This window comes from Ptychodera flava, chromosome 3 (assembly GCF_041260155.1).
Source record: "Ptychodera flava strain L36383 chromosome 3, AS_Pfla_20210202, whole genome shotgun sequence".
NCBI lineage: Eukaryota > Metazoa > Hemichordata > Enteropneusta > Ptychoderidae > Ptychodera > Ptychodera flava.
This window is the reverse complement of record NC_091930.1, coordinates 25,791,920-25,819,530: the sequence shown is the minus strand read 5'-3', so window position 1 is coordinate 25,819,530 and position 27,611 is coordinate 25,791,920. Positions and strand designations below refer to the sequence as shown.

At 35.2% G+C, this 27,611-nt stretch overlaps 1 long non-coding RNA gene across 1 annotated transcript; it reads right to left on the bottom strand.

Moving 5' to 3' along the window:
- Window positions 1-22,963: 22,963 nt before the first annotated feature.
- LOC139125874 (uncharacterized) lies at window positions 22,964-23,559 on the bottom strand. The gene is made up of 3 exons (XR_011550395.1): window positions 23,440-23,559; window positions 23,201-23,216; window positions 22,964-23,036 (listed from the first exon to the last, which is right to left on the bottom strand). It is a non-coding gene; the product is annotated as an uncharacterized lncRNA (long non-coding RNA).
- Window positions 23,560-27,611: the final 4,052 nt, after the last annotated feature.

Below are 27,611 nucleotides of genomic sequence, written 5' to 3'. Positions count from 1 at the left end.
GACTTCACTTGTGTTCAAAGGATTCCTGGTAGATTACAATAGTCCTAAATAAACACAACCACGAAGCCGTACATTTTCATCTTTGTGTTAAATTTAACGTGCGGGGATATTTTGCAAGTTATATACTGGAAACAATTTTAAGCACAAATAATATGCCAGGACCTCCATCAAATTTTTGTTTCAGTTTATGTGAAATTAAAGTGTTAAATATTATTTCTTTCGGAAACTGAATATTGACGTTTCATCATCCATGGTTAAGTAATGCGGCGTTCATACGAGTAGCGGGAGGGGCTGGAGAAATTGCGATTGATTAGTCTTTCAATACGACTGTACTGCGGCATTTTGTAATACTGACGCATTTTGTAATAACTTACGCAAAATGTAATAAGGGGTATCAGCATTTTGTAATAACTGACGCATTTTGTAATAACGTCTGCAGTATTTTGTAATAAACCAGTCTACGCGTTTTGTAACAAGGGTATCAGCATTTTGTAATAAAAAATTGTCTACGCAAAATGTAACAAGGGTATCAGCATTTTGTAATAATTCGCACTTTGTAATAACAGTTAACGCATTTTGTAATAATTTTAAAAACTTCTTCCAGTCTTAAAGCATTAACAGATATTTTTTGACTTTGGAATGGTATTACAAAGTGTGTGTTTACTCGTTAAGTAAGTACAAAAATTGATCGCTCCCTGACTTCCGTTTCAAATTAGAAAGACTTAATTTTAGATAGCTGTCATCAGTATTTTTTACCAACTGATCATTGAGGCAGGTAACTACTAGACTTTGACTAGTTTTTATCATATATTTGAGAGAATAATTGGTATACACAGTCAGTTGATTTATTAAATAGAGGATAACAACATTCTTTCTGATGTACATGTATTGCAGACAACCAGCAATCAACAGGTAGATACTCAGATAAAATAAATACAATAACATAAAATAAATTACTATACATCTGCCTTCGCAAACAATAGAATCGAGCTTCCGTAAAAACGGGCACGTAACGGGCATGCAGTAACCCCTTTACTTTCATATTTGATGATAAACATTGCATCATTGAATGGCTCCATACTGAAACTCCATTCTGTACTTTGAAAATAACTTCTGATAAAAGAAACAGACGTAAATGTATTACGGATGTTTGAAGGTGAAAAATATTATGAGGTAATAACGACAGTTCACCAAGACGGTACTGTACAAATCTGGCACGACATCGCTGCTCGGCTCGTACATCCGATGTTGGATGAGCGCGCGATGTAAACAAAGATGGCGCCTACCTTTAACCCGCTCGCAGAATATGCCTTTAAAGTGTATGGAATAATGCATCGGAAACGACGGGTGCATATATTCTTGATAAAAAAGGAGATGTATGATATAGAAATACCGGGCGACGTGCTGACCATTAACGTTTGTTTGTGGGCAAGGGCGAGAGGAAAGCCAAAAATTAAGCCTCGCCCGTTAATTTGGCTTTCCTCGAGTCCACGCCCACAAATAATACTACTAAAGCGGAAGTATATCTGACCTGTTGAGTATGTATGTATGTATGTATGTATGTATGTATGTATGTATGTATGTATGTATGTATGTATGTATGTATGTATGTATGTATGTATGTATGTATGTATGTATGTATGTATGTATGTATGTATGTATGTATGTATGTATGTATGTATGTATGTATGTATGTATGTATGTATGTATGTATGTATGTATGTATGTATGTATGTATGTATGTATGTATGTATGTATGTATGTATGTATGTATGTATGTATGTATGTATGCATGCATCTACGTGGGTAGGGAGGGAGGAAGGGAGGGAGAGAGGAAAGAGTGCCTGAGTATGTCTGTCTATCTATGTATCTATCTATCTATCTATCTATCTATCTATCTATCTATCTATCTATCTATCTATCTATCTATCTATCTATCTATCTATCTATCTATCTATCTGTCTGTCTGTCTGTCTGTCTGTCTGTCTGTCTGTCTATCTATCTTTCTATGGCTGTTATCATTTAATGATAATGGCAGATGGCAGGTATAACCAGTAGGATAGCGAATCAAATTTAGCTTAATCTTAGTATCGCAGGGCAGCTTATCCTAGCTCGTTGGCTAGACAAATTTTACCATAGGGCGATAGCGTAGATTAAAAGGAGGAAGACAACGGGAAAGAAATAGATCTATGAAAGCAAAACCATGGCTAGATATGAATTGTCACCTTTTACATACAAGGAAAAGTGGCTTGTCTGTCGATAGAGCTTTATTTTGTACTTGTTTATGGGATGATTAAAATAAATGATCATTCAGTATTTTAATTGACTGCTTCACGTCAGTGTTTATTTCAGTATATTTTGAAAAATATCAGCTGTCAGCATTGACATATTAACGTGCCCCTCCCATCTTATTACCGTAAATTATCGACAATCAACTTTAGAGAATCACATATCATACGTATAGAAGTTGCCTAGAATACTGCAATCTTTCGTACGTTATTTTCCACTTTAACCCTTTGCACACCAAGGCCCTGTGGTGGAGTTGACATTTGGAAGTACCATCTAGCATGACGTCTGACTTTTTAAATTAACAAAGACTGTCCACCATACCATTATAAATTTTGAATCACCATAAAATACTTGTCCCAAAAATATGCAAATTATGGTCACGTGACCTCATTAAGTATTCAAAATGGCCGCCAATATATAAAATATTGGGGGTTTTTTAATATATTTATTTATTTTCATAGGAATTCCTCATTTATTCATCATTTTTCATCACGAAACCTGTTTTCTATCACGTCAGCATGGACTGAAATGAAATTGTGACAAAAATTTTGAAAAAACACTGATATTTTGTATCATTTTGACCTGCTAAGTGTAATGAAAACAAAGGCTCTGTATATTAAGGGTTAGGTCGGTCAAAGCATAACGTAACATAACATCCAGCAACTAATATTATGAAATATTTCCCACAGTAAGTATGTATATTTTGAATGACAATGACACACTTGTCCCAAAATATGCTAATACTGGTCATGTGACCTGATTAGGTATTCAAAATGGCAATATAAATTTATCATTATTTTTACATGTTTTCCAATTTTCCAGTAAAAGATAATCGATATTGTATCATATCCCAATGCTTAATCACTATTTATAGTGCCATGACCATGGACTTTGATGTAAACTTTATATATTATGAAAAACTTTACACAGATTTGATAAAACTTACACAAATTTTCTTGTCTTCACTCATAAGTGAAGAATTACACACAGCGCCCTTGAATATGGGAACAGACAGGTCAAGGTATCCTATTTTATAACATCTGACTATTGAATTATCAAACTTTGTCCACAATTACAAGATATTTTTGGAATTATAGTAGTACAATTGCCCCCAAAATATGCAAATACTGGTCACATGACCTCATTAAATATTCAAAATAGCCCCCAGTATTCTAAAGTTACAATGATTTCACATATTGCTTCTCTTTCTGACGACATTCTTAAGAATTTATCCCTTCCTATTTCTCAATTATGTCTAAATGCATATTAGATTCCGTTGTCTACAACTGATGGTTCCAGGAAAATGTTTGTACACCGTCCCTCCACCCTGCAGCGATTTTGCTGAATAAACTTGTCGATATTGTAACACAAACTTTTCGATATTGAGGTGGGAGCCTCAAGGTTCTTTCACATTTTTATACATAAACATTCATTTCTTTTCAAAGCTTTTGCGTACTCTTTTGGCCTCCAAAACAGATTGAGCTTGCACTGAATCGCCGCTAGACAACTGAACGCGACCATACCTCTTAGTCTTAAAATGGATAAACAAAGACACAAACAAAATCACTATCCCAAAAATCATCGTTTCGGACGTAAAAACATCAAAATAAGTGTCTCAGCATTCGTAAATATCGTATGTTTAATGTTCAAAGACTGAAATATGCTGAATTGGATTAGATTCAAACATGGAAGGGAGGAAAAAGCTTCGTGACCGAAGAACAAACATGCAGGATTAAACTTTTGACATGGCGTCGCGACAAACTCAACAGCATTCTGAAACATCGACAGAATTAATTTCAAGTTATATTAACATTAAAATCGATTCTAGAAAATAAACTTTTAGGAAGGTATACACCTCGCAAGTCAAAAATTCACGGGGAATTTACGGGTTGATTGGCAATTTTCGTCGTTCAAAAAACGCGTGGCCGACGTATGGTGGCCACCATCTTGATTTTTAAAAACAAATGCATCGTCGAAAACTCGAGCGTTTTCTGCAACAGAACAGAGTAAACGACAAAAAAACGCATACTACCAATTTTAAAATCCCCATCGCTGATTGACCAAATTCGTTTCGATTTATTCTTATTTCTACAAGTGAAAGGGGGGAAAACATTCGTACTATAAGGTGCCTCTTCCTACCTAGCGAGGTCAAATTTGGTGGGCAAAAATTCGACGGAAAAAAAACGGAAAATCATAGACGAAAATCTAAAAAGAAACTACTCTCAATAAACAGTTTCTCAGTTGTAGCAGAAATCCTGGCTATGGTAACAAAGTTACCTGAGGAGCAAAGACATGACAATAAATAAAAATACTCCGCACCGCAAGATGTTGCTAAACGCTACTGATGGCGTCCCCAAGCAAGCATTTACATCCGTAACGCGCTTCGTACCAACGGTAGAGCAATTAACACCTTTAAACAATAGCGCACGTGTCGCGTTTCCAGACCGGTGGGTGGAGGGACGGTGGTTTGTAACATCATTTTTATGAACCCAATAAAAGCTTCGTTCAAATCACTGTGTACACTAATATTACAATCATTTTGCAAAACTCAGAATTTGATTATTCGAGTTTTGCAAACTTCATCCAATATACATGCAAAAACATAAGATACACAATTTTATTGTAACCAAAAAAAATATTTATTGTTTTTCTTTGAAAAAAAAATAAAAATAATGTAGCCCTAAAAATTAGACCGAAACCCTCAAAATGTCACAAGGGAACCATTTCTGGATAAGGTTGGTTTTGTTGCATGTACATCATTCGTATAATAAATTAGGTCGTAGTATACAACACTGTCAATGTTGATGATGTCGCTGTCTTTTATCATATTCTGAGCTGTGCATGTCATCTCCAAGCCTTCCTCTTTCCATCCACTAACAGTAAAATTGAATAAAAAATGCAGAAAGGTCTGCAGTTACTGTATATTGTCTTTTCAAAGTACAATACTGTATGTAAAACCAACAAAAACTTTCTCAGTTTGTTTTCTCAATTATAAATCGCATAATCTCATTCTGTCTTCAATTGCATTTTGAATGTCAACTCAGACCCCTTATAAGGCATTAATATGATAACCTAGCACCGGTAGTGAGATATAATCTCGATATCATTATATGCTATCACATTTTTACGTATACAGAAACCACAAAGCATTTTAAAATACATACAATATCAGCGGATGTTTATAATTATTACAAAATGCGTTAACTAATGTTACAAAACGCGTTTTATTACAAAACGCTGATACCCTTATTACAAATCGCGTAAACAATAATTTATTACAAAATGCTGATACCCTTATTACAAAATGCGTAGACCACTTTATTACAAAATGCTGATACCCTTATTACATTTTGCGTAAGTTGTTACAAAATGCGTCGTATTACAAAATGCCGCAGTACACAGACCTTCTCAGTACCCTTAAAAATGTTCAAATCCTGCCAGTCTGTCTGACCAAAAATGTTCAGGTCCCAAATTATCATATAGCCGCATATAAATTACGGTTGCACGCATTTGTTTTAAAAAATTCTAAATACCGAAAGGTTTAAATATTCCATCAAAGAAATGTCTCAATTTCTGGAATGTTTGGCGTAATAATGGTAAAAATGATAAAATCAAAATAATTCCATTCAGTCACAGATTTCTTTTTCATTTAGAGTCTTTACTGTACAAAGTTTTACTTTTGCGTTATTTAACGATGGGAATGAGAAAATCTAGAAATTCAAGCATGGTGATCCGATAGTTTTTTCTTTAATATTTCATTATTCTCATATGCCTGGTTTTTAAAATCCCTGGAAGCTTTCAAGTCCCCAGGCCATGCATGTGTTGCTTCCTAACCTGAACCTGTGTACAAGTATGTTTCGAATGTTTTCGAATGTCATGTACCCGAACTCTTCTCCAGCTATTTCATAGTCGGAGCTATCTCTGTCGCAGCCGGTATGCAGTGACAGTGACACTGCCTGTAGGCAGTAGCAGGGCAGTAGCTGTTATTAACTTTGGTAATTTTGACAATTATTTTGTTTAGTTTATACAACTGTATTCTTGTTCTATTCCCTACAGCGTGTTGAACTGTAGCTGTCCAGTATATATGAGTTTACCCAGTAATGGTGGCCATTTTGAATTTTCAATCTCGATCAATCATGGATATTTTGTTTTTCTAGTAGCAAATTTGCAAGGAGACCCCAAGGCTTGATTGTGAAAGAGAATGGTTTAAATATATATTAAGGAAAGTGTAATCGAAAGGATAAGTCTTTCGATTTCGAGCCGCACACTACCTTAATGCACAATGAAAACAGACTTAAACAAGCACAATAATAGGAAAATGCCGCTTTGAAAACAGCTTGCTTCCTTTTACTATATTTTTGTACTGTCATCGGATAAAAGTTGTAATGCCCATTGGGAAGTCTTAGAGCAGATACATTACGTCATTGGACTTTCATGGAATGAATACCCATTGTTACTTTATCGATAAAAATTGAAGTTGTTAATACACTTTCAATCATGAAAATCGCTTCACTTTTTGAACAACTTGTGACACTCCGGCTTCATTACTTCAAATAGATACACACAGTGGAAAAATTATATAATTAGAGAGAGTTATTTATAGGAGAGCAGCATGACTTCACAGCAAGTTGAGAGTCACCAAATAAATGACAAGATGCACAGGGAATCTCTAATCGATTGTGCAACTTTGATAGGGGACAGATTATGAAACATAGTAATCTTACGTTATTTGAAACTACGCTTTAAATTCTAGACACAGTTGAAGCCTGTATTTCGTTTGTATCATGTCCAAGTATACCTCCCAGACACCTTCCGCTCAAAGACCAGGTGTTCTGATCCCATACTTATTTTTTATAAAGTGTATCAAATTTCAGACAAAAATTAAATTAAAAAAAAATGCATAAATAAAGACGTGGAGACCTTAACAAGAATTGTGATAGTTTTAGTTGTATGTTCGTCGGTTGAAATATATGTTGCAAAATAAACAGAGAGTCTAATGTGATTTGACAAGATAAATTTCATATTTTTTGGTTTTTTGTTAAAATCAATTGATGATCAGTTATATTTGCATACATTTGCAGTTCTAATTACAATCATTATATATTAGGTATTCGTGTAAGTTTTATGTGTGTCAGTTTACAGCTTGATGCCAATCTTCAGATCGACTTCGACATCGTTCAGAAAAATATGAAATCCGATATAGCGGAAGCAGGAAAGGGTTATCTACGATACGAGGAAGTTATGTAAAATTACAATTACAGGGAAGAACGTTTTAATATCAATTTTACATTTGAAAGTAAGCTTAAATTTCTATTCAAACAAGATGTTTTTCCATCACGTCTCTTTTATCCTTTTTGTCTGTTACTAGAATCATGTTTATAAAGTATGTTCTTTGCCAACTTCCGTGTTTTGTGTCACAAATTTACAGCAGACAAATTCCTCCGATCGATGACTGGTGACTGGTACAAACACTAATGATGATTTGAGTGTGATTGCCGGATGTCTTCTAAGGCAGCCACATAAAAGTCCTGCCGAGCCCCACTGAACCAGTAAAGGGGCAGGACTAGGGAAATCTAGTCAGTGGAACATTAAATGCTGTTCTGTGTTCTTGCAAAGTCATGACAGATACACTGAAAAGGAAATAATTGTTTTGATGCTTAAACGACTGTTATATGGATAAGGCGTATCAATACTAAGAACAGCCTTAAATAAACACTGACGGTCGTTCCAACCACAAATATGTCAAGTAACACTGACGGTCGTTCCAACCACAAATATGTCAAGTAACGTCTTTGGGTTAAATTAAATGTGTACAGATGTGATATGTATTTCCTGAAAAGAATTTTAATGAAAAAATTATATGCCAAATGTATAAATTGAAAACAGGTCGTTACCTGATATCAACTATTTTATGCATGCTCACAGTGAATTGAGGAATTGCTGCGTCGCATATCCTCCATCTTACATGTATATGTACTCATTGTTTAATATTTTTGAAAACACAAGCAATGAATATCCATTTTTAATCAAAGAATTGATATTTTTCGTCCCTGATTAAATAAGAACAGTAGAGTACTTTCATTGCAGATATCCATGAGTTTGATTTAAATATATTGTCAAACTCGTACATTTTCTTTGAGGCCATAAATCGAATGAAGAATTATGTGTTTTGTCTTTTCGCCAAATATATAATAAACCATGATGCTTCATTTTTGTTCTGAATTAGCTGTAACTGTAATGTTTAAAATTTCTTGTCTTATCGATTGAAGTTTTAGCTATTGCGGTTAGAAAGTCCGAAACTTTTCAAGGTATCACCCTTCCGGGCCCCGCACAAAGAGAAAGAAAACTTCTGGATTCGCAGATGACACAACACTGTTCTTTCAAAATATTCCTGATATCAAAGCGAGTTTACATCTAATGCACAGGTTCACCAGTTGTTAAGGCTTAGAAATAAACTATAGTAAAACAGAATTGTTATTGGTAGACCCCTTAAAACGTTTTTGGCAGTATTCAGTTGATTTACCCCCACTTTTAACTGTGACAAATAATCCGATTAAAATCCTTGGTGTGTACGTCGGACACGATGGAGAACAAAACGAGAAATTAAATTTGTGGAATAATTTAAAGAAATTAAAAGATAAACTTAAAATTTGGAATGCTAGAATCCTGACGATTGGAGAAAGGGTTCTCTTATCGGAATGTTTCGGAATTTCAAATATAATGTACACACTAAAAGCCATCTCTGTCCCTGAAAAATTCACAAAGGAAGCAAACTCATACCTTTTTAAATTTATGTGGAAAAATAAGAAAACACATATAAAGAACGCGACAATAAAGGGCGACAAAGAACGAGGAGGTTTGAAAATGATTGACGTAACAGAAATGAACAAATCATTAAAATTGTCCTATTTGAAGCAGCTTCTGACAAATCATAACTCTTCTTGGACAGATATCCCAAATGTTTATTTTCAAAAGTTTGGGGGACTTAATAGTCTCTTAAACTGCAACTATGATATTAAGCTTATTTTCTTAAAATACCAAAATTTTATTTCAACATTCTAACATGATTTGCAGAGCTTTAGATATCTACACAGCTCAAGATGTATCGTAACAGATACTATGGAATAATAAATTCATAACTTTTGATGGAAGAACTTGTTTTTATAAAAGATGGTTTCAAAATGGAGTTAAGTATGTAAGTGATTTTTTTATGGCAATGGAACCCCACTTTCTTGGCATGCCTTTCAAGAAAAGTTTAATTTAAAGGTTAATTTTTTGACTTATAACAGTATTTAAATGTCGATACCTAGCGATTCGAAAAGATTACTTAAGAGTTAAAATTTACACACGCATCTAACGAAAATTTACAAGATTGTCCTCAGAAAATATTCCGCTCAGACCAGGCACTACAAAACAAAATATATGAATTATTTAAGGCTCGCAAATTTATCCCACCCACGTCAAAAACACTTACTCAAAACTAGAATATGCTCAGAACATTATCTGGAAGAAATCATGGAAACTAATCTACGAAACAACAAATGAAACGAAACTTAGAATATTTCAGTTAAAAATCATGCACCGTATACTTGCATCAACACTGTAATTTGGAAGAAACAATAGAACACCTATTTTGGGACTGCAAAGAAAGTGAATCATTTTGGAATACATTTCAAGATTTCCTCCAGCAAAAAACAAACCATAGAGTATCATTATCATGTAGAGATGTAATTTTTGGTGTTCTACCTCATCAAACAAATAGACTTTTAAATCATTTCTTACTACTGCAAAATACCATCTGTACTCTATTTGATTTTTGAGTAGAAAGCCGTCCTTTACTGTTTTCATTGAAAAAGTTAAAGATGTAATTTTTACAGAAAAGCTATAGAAAAAAAAAGAAAGGAAAAATTAATTTATTCCACGACAAATGGGATGCAATTTATCTTTTGTAAAAGCCGCCTTTTGAGAAAGATTTCAACTTGTTATACTTCTTTGAAACCCTCTCGTTTTGTTTTGTTTGTGTTCTCCCTTTGTTTTTCTGGGTTTTTTTTCTTGTTTTGTATCCCTTGTCCTCCTCTCTGTCAATAAAGTTTTGTTAAAAAAACAACAACACCAAATCAAAATAAGCAGAGCTTGTGATTACAAGCAAAACTTTGACCCACTATCTTTAGCTATACGTATCCATGTGTTGTATCAGCTGCTTATGTGTCTGTCTTTTATAAATACATAAAAGTGACCGGCTGAACAGGTTCTTTATAGGAGAGCAGCATGACTTCACAGCAAGTTGACAGTCACCAAATAAATGACAAGATGCACAGGGAATCTCTAATCGATTTTGCAACTTTGACTGGGGGCAGATTATGAAACATGGTAATCTTACGTTATTTGAAACTACGATTATAATTCTAGACACAGTTGAAGCCTGTATTTCGTTTGTATCATGTCTAAATATACCTCCCAGACACATTCCGCTCAAAGACCAGGTGTTCTGATCCCATACTTATTTTTTATAAAGTGTATCAAATTTCAGACAAAAATTAAATTAAAAAAATGCATAAATATAGACGTTGAAACCTTAACAAGAATTGTGATAGTTTTAGTTGTATGTTCGTCGGTTGAAATATATGTTGCAAAATAAACAGAGTCTAATGTGATTTGACGAGATAAATTTCATATTTTTTAAAATCAATTGATGATCAGTTATATTTGCATACATTTGCAGTTTTAATTAAAACCATTATATATTAGGTATTCGTGTAAGTTTTATGTGTGTCAGTTTATCGCTTGATGCCAATCTTCAGATCGACTTCGACATCGTTCAGGAAAATATGAAATCCGACATAGCGGAAGCAGGAAGGGTTATCTACGATACGAGGAAGTTATGTAAAATTACACTTACAGGGAAAGAACGTTTTAATATCAATGTTACATTTGAAAGTAAGCTTAAATTTCTATTCAAACAAGATGTTTTTCCATCACGTCTCTTTTCTCCTTTTTGTCTGTTAGTAGAATCATGTGTTTAAAGTATGTTCTTTGCCAACTTCCGTGTTTTGTGTCACAAATTTACAGCAAACAAATTCCTCCGATCGATGACTGATGACTAGTACTAACGCTAATGATGTTTTGAGTGTGATTGCCGGATGTCTTCTAAAACAGCCACATAAAAGTCCTGTCGAGCCCCACTGAACCAGTAAAAGGGGCAGGACTAGAGAAATCTAGTAAGTGGAACAGTAAATGCTGTTCTCTTTCCTTGCAAAGTCATGACAGAAACACTGAAAAGGAAATATTTTTTTTGATGCTTAAATGACTGTTATATGGATAAGGCGTATCAATACTAAGAACAGCCTTAGGTAAACACTGACGGTCGTTCCAACCACAAAGATGTCAAGTAACATCTTGGTGTTAAATTAAATGTGTAGAGATGTGATATGTATTTCCTGAAAAGAATTTAAATAAAAAATAAAATAGCAAAATGCATAAATTGATAACAGGTCGTTACCTGATATCAACTATTTTATGCATGCTCACAGTGAATTGAGGAATTGCTGCGTCGCATATCCTCCATCTTACATGTATATGTACTCATTGTTTAATATTTTTGAAAACACAAGCAATGAATATCCACTTTGAATCAAAGAATTGATATTTTTCATCCCTGATTAAATAAGAACAGTAGAGTACTTTAATTGCAGATATCCATGAGTTTGATTTAAATATATTGTCAAACTCGTACATTTTCTTTGGGGCCATAAATCGAATGAAGAATTCTGTGTTCTGTCTTTTCGCAAAATATATAATAAACCATGATGCCTCATTTTTGTTCTGAATTAGCTGTAACTGCAATGTTTAAAATTTCTAGTGATTAATGGCTTTTTCAGGCTTTTTCACCCGTTGGGTAGAATTCCCGGAATCACGGAAAATGGAAAATGGAACATTGAACATGGAAAATGGAAAACTAGACTGATTTGACAGATTGGACACTAAAAACTTACACTACGAAAAAAAATAACTAAATTAAAGTAGCAAACTAAACTACAATAAATATATGAATAAAACATATAGGAGAGGGCCCCTTTAGTCAAGCAGCTGAGGAAGGGTCGTTGGTGACCTTGTTTATTAATCCATCCTGAGAGGCCGAAATGTTGGAAAGGCTTTAGCAACAAACCATTCATTTCAAGTTCATGCAGTGAATGAAATTTTCATATCTCATTGGTCGACTTAGTAAATTATTCATTAAACTAACAAGAGAAAGTTTGGCACTATTTCTTTCTCGGAAACCATACCAATGCTTGTAGAAAACACCATGTTTATTCAAATAGCCACATCGTAATTTATCCAGCATAGTTCGTTCAAAGGAAATACTGCAGCTTCCAATCGTGTTTCTCAGGTGTCTATGATTGTCACTGTAAGATCACCGATTATTTTGAATGCAGGCACTGCCAAAGAAAAGTTATACGCGGGCTGTGTACCTCTATTGTGACCTCTTTCCGGTTCCTTCAGGCGTTTGACAGGCGTTCCCTCGGTTTCAATGTAGGAGACATTTGTAACGCCGACGAACATTTGAAATGTGTCGAATTTAGCAGTTTTATATTGGCATTTTCCAAAGAACGTAGATTTTACAACCCGATACAGCAGAAAATTGTATTGTTGTGTTTTCAGTTTCAACCGCCAAGGTATTCGGCTATGTAGACATTGACTCGGCCGAGTCCAATATTACTGCAGCAGTGAAAATCATACCGTATCAGTATACAATGTCATGTTAAAAAAGAAACGAAAATGCGATCAGTGACCTGCCACCTCAGGCCAGTGATATTGTCACATGTTTACGCTATTATTTCGGACTGATGACGTCACCTTGACGATCGAACCTCCCATCTCAGACTAGTCGGTCTATAAATAACAATGACGTTTTCCATAGAGGCGACAGTGAACCCCTCTTGCCACAACAGGCGGTAGAGTTGACTTTTCAGATCCTCAGATTCAGATCCTCAGATCCTCAGATTCAGATCCTCAGATCTCAGACCTCAGATCCTATAATTTCAGACGCAGATTCGGCATTAAAATTTCACAGTTTTCAAAGTTTGATGTAATATACTGATAAATAAAATATAATTTAGATTTGAAAAGGTTTTAGAAATTACTTTATTTCTGTCTTGAATCTTGAACTTAAAAACTTCGATCTAAGAATCAGAATGTCATCAGTCGAAGACATTATGCACAATGATTCCACTTGTTATATCATCACGTGAACGTTATAAAGGAAAATGAGGGCAACTCCACACATCTGCTCTAGCAAGATTGTTTTGGTATTACGATATGGTGAATAAAAGGGTCATTGTATTTATTTTGTGTTGAATACATGGCGAGACACCGGTGAATCGATATTGCTTTCACCCTAGTCATGTGATCTTGGTCCCCGGTAAACCTGTTTGTTGATTGAGTGATTCGTCTTAACGGTGTTTCGGAACCAAAAATGGGGTTTCTTCATCATTCGCTCTCTTGTTTTGTATCCCCTGCGCTTTGTTGTGTAATGAAGTCATCTTCATCCTCGAGGAGGAGAAGCGAGATTTTTTAATGAGAGAGTTAGCCACTATTGACTGACTCTATAGTGAGCGATCCAGTGTGTGGCGTCATATTATAATTAACATGGCCCAGCATCGACCACAGGTCCAGTAGGCATAATTTGTGATAATTTTTTTCCTATTATTATCATAACAAATGATTATGAATATTAATACATTATTAATATGAATGTTACAGCATATTAAAACTTTTTTTTACAAACAATATCGTCTACTTTGTTTAAATACCGTCTGGAAACCCCATTGTTGTGATAATTATGATTATTAATAAATTACGATTATGGTAAATTAAATCATATTTGACACATTGTAATCTGCTTATGTGAACAGCCCTCTGGAAACCCTTATATAGTTTCACAATCTATGCCAAAATGTACAAGTGACACCATTGCCCAGGTTCAGTCTACGGCGAGAGTTACCATTGCCCAGGTTCAGTCTACGGCGAGAGTTACTACACAATGTATATATACACTGTGTAGTAACTCTCGCCGTCAGATACACGTCAATTTGTTTTATGATACGATCCAATATGGCTGTAAGGCGGCCATTTTAGTACGATTTTTTTCATGTACAGAGCCATAACTCAGGCCTGTTTCAACCGATTTTATTCAAAGTTGGTACAAGGACATTGACCAATGTCATAGATATGCACATAAATTTGTTTTGTGATACGATCCAATATATCTGCCGTGCGGCCATTTGATTTGATGAGATTCGCTATAAATGTTGATCACACCAAGGTATATCAGCTTTGAAAGATATTAAGGGTTGACGTGAAAGATAATTACTAATTTGCATGTTTAATGACATTTCCTAATTAGGAGTATATATCTGAATTTACCCGATCAAAATTGACGAAACTTGGTATGCATATTGAAGATACTATGATCTAACCTTATTGAAAGTCATCGACCTTTTTTATGATCCAAATCCTAATTTGAATATTTAAGGAATTTTTGAAATTAAAGATATATTTTTGAAGTTACAAGGCCAACATTGATGAAACTTGCTATGTAAATTAAAGATACTATGATAGAACATTATTACATGTCATTCAGCATTTTTACATCAGCCAATTCCTAATTTGCATATTTTATGAACTTTCCTAATTAGGGGTATCTATCTGAATTGACGAGACCAAAGTTGATGAAACTGGCTATGTACATTAACGATACTGTGATAGAAGATTATTGGAAGTCACTGAGCATTTGAACTTCAGCGGATTCCTTATTTGCATAATTAATGAATTTTCATAATCAGGGATATTTATCTGTATTGACTAAATCAAAGTTGACAAAACTTGCTATGTACATTAAAGATGCTATGATATGACATTATTGAAAGTCATTTAGGATTTTTACTTCATCCAGCTCCTAATTTGCACATTTAATGAATTTTTGAAATTAGGGATATATATTTGAATTTACATGACCAAAATTGATGAAATTTGCTATGTAAATTAAAGATACTATTATGTAGGCTAACATTATTGAAAGTCATTAAGCATTTTTGCTTCAGCCAATTGTTAATAACTTTCCTAATTAGGGATATATACTTGGATTTATTTGATCAAAGTTGGCATAACATGCTATGTACATTGACGATTATACCAGGTTATACCAATATTGGAAGTCATTTCGCACTTAAGTTTTCATGTCAGCTAATTTATAGTTTGCATATCTAATGAGCTTTCAAAGTTTGGAATATATAGTTTGAAGGACTTGAACAAAAGCAATTACATTTGCTATTTAAAGTGGTGATACAATGATAGCAGTCAAAGAAATTAATTATTTTTATTTCAACTAATTACATATTTGAATACTTAATGACCAATAGAGTTAATCTGTGGTGAATATTGTTTATTATGTTGATCATAATACTTTCAATGAAGTTGCAAACATGTAGCCAAGGATCAAATTTTCACATAACTGCAATATATAAAGAAACACGTGAGCATTTACAATTCATATCTTTGTTTGTGATACGATCCAATATGGCTGCCGTGTGACCATTTTGTTACTTTTTTCATGTTTGGAACCATTACTCGGACGTGTATCAACCGAATTTATTCAAAGTTGGTATAAGGAGATTGACCAATGTAATACATATGCATATTAATTTGTTTTGTGATACAATCCAATATGGCCACAGTGTGGCCATTTTATTACGATTTTTCCTGTCCTGAACCATAACTCAGACATGTATCAAGAATTTATTCAAAAGTATTTTATCACAGACCTAATGAAGAGGGGTCTATCCTCTCTGAGAACCTGTAATCAAAGTACCCATTAACAAGTGGGGACTTTGTCATCAACGATAACTTGTTTTCAAAAGTATGAGACACATATAACTTATAAATGTTTTACAAAATTGACAATACTGGAAGGTTAATATATTCGATAAAAGTTATATTTTAATCTCAGAAATATTGGGTGTAATAATGGCAAATTTGATAATAAATAAATAATTCCATTTAGTCACACATCTTTCCATTGAAATTAGAGTCTTTACTGTTCATAGTCTTACTTTTGTGTTTAACTTATTGGTACAATGAGATGTAAAATTTCATTCACTGCATGAACTTGAAATGAATGGTTTTATATATTGATTTTAAGTGATTTTAGAAAAACTTACTGTAAGATCAAGTATGGTGACCCCATCTTTTTTCTCTAATATTTGATTGTTCTTATATGCCAGAATTCAAAGATCCATGGTAACTGTTAGTCCCCTGGTCTTCTATGTATTGCTCTGTGGCTGGATCTTGTGTACAAGTAGATGTATGTTTCACTATCAATTGAGTGTCCTATGACCGAAAACTACATCAGAATCAGAGCTACATGTATCACTGTCACTGCCAGTATGTAGTAGCAGGGCAGTAATTGTATTAACTTTTTATTTTGACAATATTTTTGTTCAGTTTTTACAAATGCGTTCTTGTTCTACTCCCTACAGCATGTTGAGCTGTCCAATATTCAGCTTGCTGACACAGTTTACGTGTACCATGCATTTGTATCATTCAATTATCACCAATATTTAGACAGACAGGTTTTGTTGACAAACTGAATATTGTGTTTTCGAGCATGCCCTATAGAGACACCAAGAAACTGTGTTTGATACATTGCATACACATATTGAAAAATTATCAACAGTTACAGCTCCTGCCTACGAGGCCAACATGTTTCACGAAAATTTAATGGCATTCATACATTTTTAGATTTTTTCGAGACATACATTGCGACAAAACGGTTCTAGATTTTGTTTAATTATTACTCACATTAGAACCATTGGATGACATCAAAATGTTGGGAGTCAAAATATTTTCAGGTCCCCTATAGGTAGAGTAAAACTTTCAAGTCCCCCCTCGACTACCCCAAAAATTTTCGAATCCTCCCTGAATTTCTCCAGGCCCCCTCTCACCATTTTTTGAGCGCGGCCTAAGCACTACCAAACTTTGAAAGGAAAGTTATACAGGGGGTGTGTACCTCTATTGTGACCGCTTCCCGCTTCGTCAAGGAGTTCGACAAAGATCATATCGATGTGGCCTGACTTTTTTCCTAGGTTATAATGAAATTGACGTTTGTATCGCCTATGCACTTTTGAACAATTAAATGTACCGAATTTAGAAGTTTTGCATCAGCATTTTCCAAAGAATGTAGATAGTAGTGTAATAAAGGGAAAGTGGCTTCACACATCAGCCATCTCGTCTTGTATGTGCTTCGGTGTGTTTAGTGTCTGAGTTGTGTTTTGGCTGTTAGTGTGGAAATTAACAAACGAGTCCTTAATTTTAAATAAAGCCATGGCAAGACGTGGGCGTACTAGTCAGATGTGTCCTTGACAGCAGTGACTCTTTTTGTCCCCAGGTTTCGAAACCGAAGCGGTCTCTTCCTCAGTCGCATAAGATATATGTATATCTTGTTTTGTTTTTATGTCATGTCGATATTGTTGATCTCCTGTTCTTCTAGCAGTGAGGCCAGAATGCTTATGTTTGGGTTTTAATGTGTTCGTTCGTTCATTGACTTGTTTCTAATGCAATGGACTTTGGCTTTAGTTAATGTGTCTTTGATGTTCGTATTCCTTTTGTACGCGATGATCGGCTGTTTAGGAAATAAAATGTTTCGTCCTTTTCTATATGTTCCCAGTTTTCACACATAGTAAGTTTTTAGTGTCTAATCTGTCAAATCTGTCTAATTTTCCATTTTCCATGTTCCATTTCCCGTGTTTCCGGGAATTCCACTCAACGTCATTTTCCGTTTTTCCGGGAATTCCACTGACGCATACAGTATTTGTATTTGTCATGTTCTCTTGAATCCGTTCCTTGAAGGAAGGATATAGAGGTCAATAAGTCGTATATATATATTTGTAACTTGATGATGCTTGTAAGCGCAATCATTAAGCCTTTTATTTTATTAGTTGGAGGGCATGTTTTTCACCATCCACCTTAAAAGTTCAAGTGAATTTTGTTGAAGCTTATTAAATCCATTGACTTCAGAGGCAACATTGACATAATCTTAAGACCCAGTTAAGTAAATATCACTCTCCTCGTGGGTAGCCATCACAAATCTTTAGCGATTTAAGGCTGATGTATGTCAAAGATAGTGGGTAACTGTAAGAAAACATCTGTCTGATAGCATAATTTGTCATTCTGGCTGACTTCAAAAGGTTAGCCATACAAAGGTCAAAGCCGACTCTAGCGACCCAGTACAAGGGGCCAATAATGGGGAATTCAGTCGGTCAAACAGTAATTTTTCTTTCTTTGCACAGTCATCACTGAAACATCGGAACAAAACGAAATTTAACTTTTATCGAGCAAACAAATATTCCTGTAATGCGTTTGACAATTATAGTACAATTAAAAAAGAGTACCATTAGGCTGGTAACTTAGTCGTGTTAAAGCTAGTGTAAACGGACCTAAACTATCAAAAGGCCGCATTAAAAATAGCTCGCTTCCTTTTGCCATCTTACTGTTCTGTCAAAGGTCGAAGATCACAGTTAATTTGCTTGAGAGATCAGAAATGCGTTGTGTATCATGAGATAATGAGGAAAATACGGCAAAGGATGCAGGAGGACATTGGCTCAGCGTAAGGCGGAGGGCGACGCGCGGTGCCAATGTCCGAGTCTCCTTGTCAACTGATAATGCAAATGATTTCACACAGGCAATCTTATCTTATCCTACAAGTTGGCAGGGGTCAAGTGTCTGATTCTTCTCCTGTGTTAAATATAAACTCCGTATCCTGTCAAAGAATAGCATTCATACACCTTCCGTTCAAAGTTGATGTGCTTGGATCTCATTTTTAATTTGTCGATTGTAAGATGCACCGATTTTTTTTAAATAGTATTGAATAAAATGCATAAAATAGGTAAAGACCAGAATCCTGAGAGTATTGGTTTTGTTTCATCACAAAATGACGATCAAAGTCGACAGCAAGCTACATTTGAACTAAAAAGGATGTATTTCATTGTTTTTTTCTTAGAATTATTGTTGTGTTATATTAGCATACATTTTCGGCACAAACTCAAAATAATTTATACTTGATGTTCGTGTAAATTGTATTAGTGTCAGTTTACCTCTTGCTGCAAGTGCCCTGGTTGAGTCCGATAATGAACGGGAAAATATGAAATCAATATAACAGCGGAAACAGGAAAGGGTTATTTAAGACAAGAGAAGTTAAGTGACATCACAACTAGACTGAAGAACGTATTCATATCATCATAACACTTGAAAGTGGATTTTTATTCAAAGAAGTTCAAATACAATAAGTTTTTTCATCAGCTTTGTTATCTTCTTATTGTCTGTTACTAGAATAATGCGTTTTACGAATGATCCTTTCAAACTTTCGTGTTTTTAGAGTAAATTTACAGCAAACAAACTCTCCGATCGATGACTTTATAAAAGCTATTGTGGAAAACTTCTCTGGTTAGAACTGTGCTTTGATACTATATCATTAATCACTGGTGTGCTTCAAAAAGTGTTGTGACGTCATCAATAGATGGTTGAGTTTCAACACTGGCTAATGTTGTTGACCTAAGTTCCGCGTACATGAAATTCTCTGTTCAATCCTCCAACTGATCTTATCAGCCGGATACAATTGAGACAATGGCTATCTTATATCATTCACTGTGATTTATCCCACTACAGAAATACTCAAGTGTTACCAAACATGCAAAATAAAGTTTGATGAAAAAAGTCATCTAACTTCAAATCGTAATTCGCCTTGTGTAAATAATCATCAGCTTGCTTTATATGTAACCGTGTTTAAAACGCAAAATTAGCTTGTTTGCACGTTGTGTTTAGATGTGAGGTCAAGAGATCAGAAATGACTCAGCTATTGCAGTTTCACAAACATTCAACAACAGCAGTCATACTCGTTAAGTAATTACAATTCCTTATTACTCTGAGAGTGTTCAGTCGATCTATTACTTCTTCATCCATAGGAATATGAAATACTTTGTTACGAGGAACATGGCACGAACAATTGTCCCGCTCTGAATATATGTGTAATTACTGCCCATTATCTAAAAAAAATATTAAATTTGTATCACTCATTGTTTTCATATTTAAAGCTCTAAACTCTAAACCTCGCCTCGAGTTCATTGAAACTTGGCAAGTTGAATACCGTACTCAGGCTAATTTTAGCGTATACATTGCAGTGTGTACATCGATGATTACGATCAACTTTGAGGACATCAGTTTCCTGTTCAAGTATTAAACTCTATGGCGTACACAATACTTAGCCCAGGATTAATATCAAAAGAACAGAAATGAGATCAACGTTTTCACTTTTGTATGCTCATGCCTAAATACATTTTAGCAGAACCTTCTCGTTGTTGATACTCAATGAAGGATAGGCGAATGAGTGATATGTGTTCATTCAATTTAAAAAAAGTGAAATTTAGTAAGTACTGCAGAATAAAGCTTTGCAAAGTCGAGTGACTTCTCACCCACATACTCAATTGCCTCCTGTGGATATGAGGAATAGCATTGATCTCGAACTTGACAGAGAGTATAACGGATTAACTTGATTTTTGAAAGGATTGTTATAGTAGTAAATTTATGTGTGATTACAATAATGACAATAACATATACTTCAAGCGAAATGAAGTTTAATAATCAACGACTACGTGTCTTAATAATTGAAAATCTGTCTGAGATACAAAACCTAGATGAAGATGACAACAATATTGCTGCTATGTGGGTTTGTGTGGTAGCAAACCAGCTATCTGACAAGGTGTAGCCACAAGCGATTTGCAGATATATATATATATATATATATATATATATATATATAGCCACAAGCGATTTGCTGATATATATATATATATATATATATATATATATATATATATATATATATATATATATATATATATATATATATATATATATATATATATATATATATATGTCGGGTATGAGTAGAAAAAAAATATATCTCGGGTATTATATATGTCGATATTTGTTGTGACAATTTAAACAAATCTCTGTTTAAAAAATGATACAATTTTGGCTCCATACCCGACAAAATATGCTACTGCTATCAAAATCTCGACATCTTATAAATCTTTGATTTGTTATAAATTATTTTTTTCGACTAGTTCAGTAAATTGTTAGGTAGTTTCCATTGGTTTTACTAGGAATGGTGTCTTGGTTTTCCAAAATTTTGTACCGTATCGTCCTCGTATCGTATTGTCAGACTGGCTTTTAGAAATGACGTTTTCTGTTAGCAAAGCTACATACATCAACGACCTGCTTAGTACATCTTGGCTTGGGTAGTCTGTAGGTCAGCATACACTGTCTTCTCGACTGGCGTTATTCTCTGTGGCCGCTGTCCGGACTGATTTCCACTCAAATCCAAATCTGCGTAGTTCAGTTCCCTTGCCTGAGCATACAGATAAATATTATTCCGCAAGTCAGGCAGCAAGAGTATAACATGTTTCTCGCCCAGTTTAAGCGGTGTGTGTATTCATTGCTTCGATAAAGTTTGTATGCGATGTGTGATAATGAGTCTACGAGCGTGGATGTTTCTGAACCCTACAATGTGTTGAGCGGTCGTAGTCAAGGAAAAGTGTATATAAATAAAGCTCGGCCATTGGACCACTTGTTTATTTGAGAGTGGGGATATTGCCGACTGTTTTTTATGTAGCCAGGTGACTGGGTACCGTATGCTGTGAGTTCAAACTCCTCGACTGATATGACCGTATTCTATATACATGCAATTCATACAAAATGGAAGGCGGGTGATGTAATTTCTACGCCATCATGTAAAAAAGCTGGGGTCTATGATATACGGCACATATCAAATTATTTGCTCCCGTCATCCCTAATAATGAATGCACTGACAAGACGGAGCAAAGAATGAGCACAAGGAGTTCCCTTCGTGTAATCATTATCGTTGTTTCTTGTTTGTTTTTGCCAAAACCTACAGACTGTATCACACTCACCTTTCGATTTTTTCGAGTTTTGACAGGCATTGCATACAGTACCATCTCGGCGGCATCTTTATTTCTATCGCCGGCAGTTTCCTGCTTGCTTGATACAGCATCTGGTCCTGGCACATCTCGAGTGCCTGACAAATGTGTCGCATCACCGTGTCCTGATGTAACGGGTGCAGACATCAATTCATACTCATTTGTTACGATCTTTTCCGCTGATGACGTGACACGCATCGGTGCTGCTGTAGACTCTGGAGAGTGCAAAGTCCCCTCTTTTAGTTTTCGACTAACAAAAGCAAATCCATCATTTTACATACCGGCGATCTCATTCACTTTTTTGTTTAAAGTGTATCGAATTTTCTTTATTTTATAAGCATTAACTCGACGAATCATCTACATCGACAGTAAGTTCAACACACAAGGATGAATTCCTCATTTTATATTAAGCACAAGGCTAATCTGCCCTTTCAATGTTTAAATGGCTTGTTTTATTTCATGACGAAAAACAGTACCGAGCACGTAATTATAGCCAGAAAATGTTGCCAATTTTAAAATCATCAGTTACAAGCAGTAAAAATGCCTATGTATGACTGACCAAGTTAGTCAGTCACTTTTGCGTCTTACTAACACGAAATTGAAATATGAAGATTACCTGCATAAGGGTTGATGTCGTGCGAACGTCCCTCGGGTTCCAGTCTGTTGGTCGTCCTTGCTCTCATCAAAGTGCCATCGTTACTGTCAAAGAACATAAATAAGATTTCAATCATGCATTTACGGGTTTTAAAATAATTTGGTTGGTTGATTTTCAGGTTTTCAGTATTCGGCTATTACAAATATTTTTGTTTGTTCGCCTTTCATATCATGAAGTAAACGTGTTTATGAGCAAAGACATTACTTACCTGTCACCTCCGTATTCTGTAAAAGAGAGGAATAATATCATAATAATTGATGCTACGCAAAAATATAATAAGTGACGTTCGAAGATACTTCTTTATGCACAAAACGATAACATGAAATATGATTAGTATGTGTTTAACTCATGATTAACAATAGCTTCAAAGAAAATGTCACCGAAATATTCTATAAAGGAAAATGTTTGCCTCTATCAGAACCACTATGAAATGCGAGGCGAGCTTACCTTTACCTCTGCTGTCATTTTTCCTATTCTTTGAGTAGCATATGATTCCAACCAAGATGCAAACTAGAATCACAGTACCTCCAGCTGACGATCCTGCGACAATTACCACCGAAAAGGACCCTGTTATGGCTAAAAATAGGGCTTAGAATTCTTAAGATGCCAATTACCATTTTATACATCGAGGCGGGGGAGAGGTGCGCATTGTTACGACAGCAAGGAATCATGTAATCTACGCTGTCTTTTTTTGGTTTACTTTCTGTTGCATTGATTTCGTACAATATTTCTAACAAACCAGCCAACCGTTTATTGTCAAATAACATTGTAGCTGAAGATCAAAATGATTCAGTTCGGATGTGATAGCATGCGCGCCAGTGTATTCGTATAGAACCACACCTATTCAAACTTTGATCCTTCTCGTATTTTTGTTTGCAACAGAATCTTTAACCTACAGGTAAAAGATCTTGAACTGAACAGTATTCCTGCCAAGCCAGGCTCATAATATTCATTTCAAAATTAAATTACAGAAAAATAAATTCTTGTCCCTCAAGAAGCTCAAGCGTTGTTGACACACGAATCGCATCATTATCACGCAGCAACTCATCAGCATCTGTGCGAGTTTCTCCGTGGCGTCAATAGAAATCCACGCTCTTTTAAGAAGTCACTTAACGTCTAGTCAAGCAAAACTTCGCGACTCGGCGAAAAAACGAGAAAAACTTTGTCGAAATAATTAAAATATTTTTGGATGGACAAATCATTGTATTTAAAGGAGTTTATCACATATGGAGTGTTCCAACTGTATAACCACACGTTCTAAACAAGAGAGGCAGTCTGGTGTGCTACCTCTGTGCACTATCTACACAGTGTAGTCGCCGACGGTACGGAGATAAGTTTTTTTGATGAAATTAAGAGAAAAGCAAGAACAAAAAAGCAAACAAACAAATACAATAAAAAATTTGTAACTATATCGCCTTAATTTTCTTGGAATTATATTCTTCAAATATGCTGTTTCATGAAAATGTCCTCGAAAATAATTTATAGGACCCTGTTCCGTCGAAAAATATGTTGTACACAGGTAACACAGCTCGGGAACATAGCACATCAACTTCTCGTTTCCAGAAGATGTTTTGAAAACGTGCATGATGGAAATGCATCGTATATGCTGTACCAATTCAAAAGCAAGATAAATCATTAAATTTAAATGTACATCTAATTAATATCGAACCTTACGAGTATGAAATGCTCAAGAGGATTAGCAAGATAGCTTTATCTGTTAGCGTGGTTGAGCTCCGAGCTAGTGCACAAGAAGTTCAGAAGTTGGCAGCGAACATTGCAGGATTCCCGGGTTTGCCTCCCGAACTTGGGAGGAAATTTGCTGAAGTATTACAATTTCTTCGTGGAAAGTCTCAAAAATTGTTGTATCGAGACCGAAGGTCTGCAAATTTCTTAGATTGTTTCAGTTTTGTACCTATATTTTTGGCGACATATCAGGCGTGCCTTGATTGCCCGTGCTCCTTATATTTGGGCGCACGCAGACTTAAATTAAGGTAGCTAGAACCTAGGCACTTTTAGATTTTTGTGTTTTTTTCAGTTATAAAAACCCTGAACCATAATAAAGTAATGTTATCTAAAAACCTTGATATTTTGAAATCCCACCGTGCACAGTACATAGTCATTGTGTGTATAATAGTCACATGACAAGCGTTTTGCTGAATTTTATAAAAAATCGGGTTTCCCCCCCCCCCCCCTTTAGCGAACACGCTGCACGATTTCCGGTTGAAATTTGTGTATTGACAAGCTTCAGTAATGCCCTTCGAATCCGTGTCTGGGATTTCCCCGTTTGCTTTTGTTTCTTGTTATGCACTATTAAATGTCTTAGACTAAGGTGCTTTTCAAGGAATTGTAATTGTCGCGCCATATAATTTGAATGGAGAGTCGGAGAAAAAATCGCAGACACGGATTTGAAGGATATCGCTAAGGCTTGTCAGTCGATAAATTTCATCGGAAATCGTGCAGCATGTTCACTAAAAGGATAAAAAACAAGTCATCGTTGATGACACAGTCCCCACTTGTTAATAGGTGCTTTGATTACAGTTCTCAGAGAGGATAGTGTCCTCTTCATTAGGTCTGTGATAAAAACACTTTTGAATAAATTCGCTTGATACATGTCTGAGTTGTAGTTCAGGACATGAAAAACATCGTAATAAAATGGCCACATGGTGGCCATATTGGATCGAATCACAAAACAAATCAATGTGCATATGTATGATATAGGTCAAAGTCCTTGTACCAACTTTGATTGAAATCGGTTGAAATATGCCTGAGTTACGGCTTTGTACATGAAAAAAATCATAACAAAATGGCCGCACAGCAGCCATATTGGATCGTATCACAAAACAAATTTACATGCATATGTATGACATTGGTCAATCTCCTTGTACCAACTTTGAATAAATTTGCTTGATACATGTCTGAGTTATGGTGTTGGACATGAAAAAAACGTAATAAAATAGCCACACGGCGGCCATATTGGATCGTATCACAAAACAAGTCAATGTGCATGTGTATTACATAAAACGATGTCCTTGTACCAAGTTTGAATAAAATTGGTTGAGATATGGCTGAGTTATGGCCCTGTACATGAAAAAATCGTAACAAAATGGCCGCACGGCGGCCATATTGGATCGCATCACAAAACAAATTGATGTGCATAGCTATGACATTGGTCAATGTCCTTGTACCAACTTTGAAAAAAATCTGTTGAAACATGTCTGAGTAATGGCTCTGTACATGAAAAAAATCGTAATAAAATGGCTGCCTGGCGACCATATTGGATCGTATCACAAAAAAAAATTGATGTGTATATGTCTGATATAGGTCAATGTCCTTGTACCAAGTTTGAATAAAATCGGTTGAGATATGCCTGAGTTATGGCTCTGTACATGAACAAATCGTAACAAAATTTCCGCACGGCGGCCATATTGGATCGTATCACAAAAAGAATTGACGTGTATATCTATGACATTGGTCAATGTCCTTGTACCAACTTTGAATTAAATCAGTTTGAAACATGCCTGAATTATGGCTCTGTACATGAAAAAATCGTAATAAAATGGCTGCCTGGCAGCCATATTGGATCGTATCACAAAACAAATCGACGTGCATCTGTATGACATGCCTTGTACCAAGTTTGAATGAAATCGCTTCAGGCATCTCTGAGATATCTGCGTGAACGGACGGACGCACGGACACACGGACGCACACACGCACGGACGCACACACGCACGGACATGACCAAACCTATAAGTCCCCCGGACGGTGTCCATGGGGACTAAAAATCAAAACGCCTGTCACGTGATAATTTATGCAAATAATGACTGTGTACTGTGCATGGTGGGATAGAAAAAAATCGATTCACAGGTCATTCAGCCAGAGACAGCAAGAGGCGTAGACGTGCTATTTTGATCGCGCGGCTGGTCTGTTGTAAGACATCTTACCAGCTCAACGATGTCATCAGTGTCAGCGTCCTCAGTCACGAGCACGACTTTAAATCTTTACATTGTCATCAAATGGTATCTCAATATCGCAACAGGCATACTAATCAGGCTGATTTCTTCCAAAAATAACACTGCAAAATGCATGTACGGAAAACGGGTAACTTCGAAGGTAAAAGTGGTTAATAGCAAGCTTTACTTTGGCTTTAACGTGAGAATATTTGCGGCTTTAAGTTTCGTCGACCAAGTTTGTCGGAGGATTTTTACATACAAACAAATCAAATCAAAATGAAATATTATACACTGAAATTGGATACTCTGTAATGATGGACCAAAAGGGCAATATAGAAAAAATAATTTAGTAAAAACTTATATTTGTTTCACATATGTTTTAACTTATTCTTCAAAATGTGATGAGAACATTTGCTATACTCCATTAATTTAATCGGGGTTTGATAGCTGTGGTGAAAACCAGGCATTTGTTTCCCTTACTCTAGCGTCAAATATGATATGTAAACCTGGTTAATCAGGGCTTATCTTAATTTGGCAATAAATACACATTAACCTACTCTGATATGTATAACAATAGTGCTAAACAACATAGTATCAAAATTGACAAAAAAATGTCCGATGATTTAATCAAGACCATTTGCTAATATTGTCTTTGTCTTCCATGGAAAT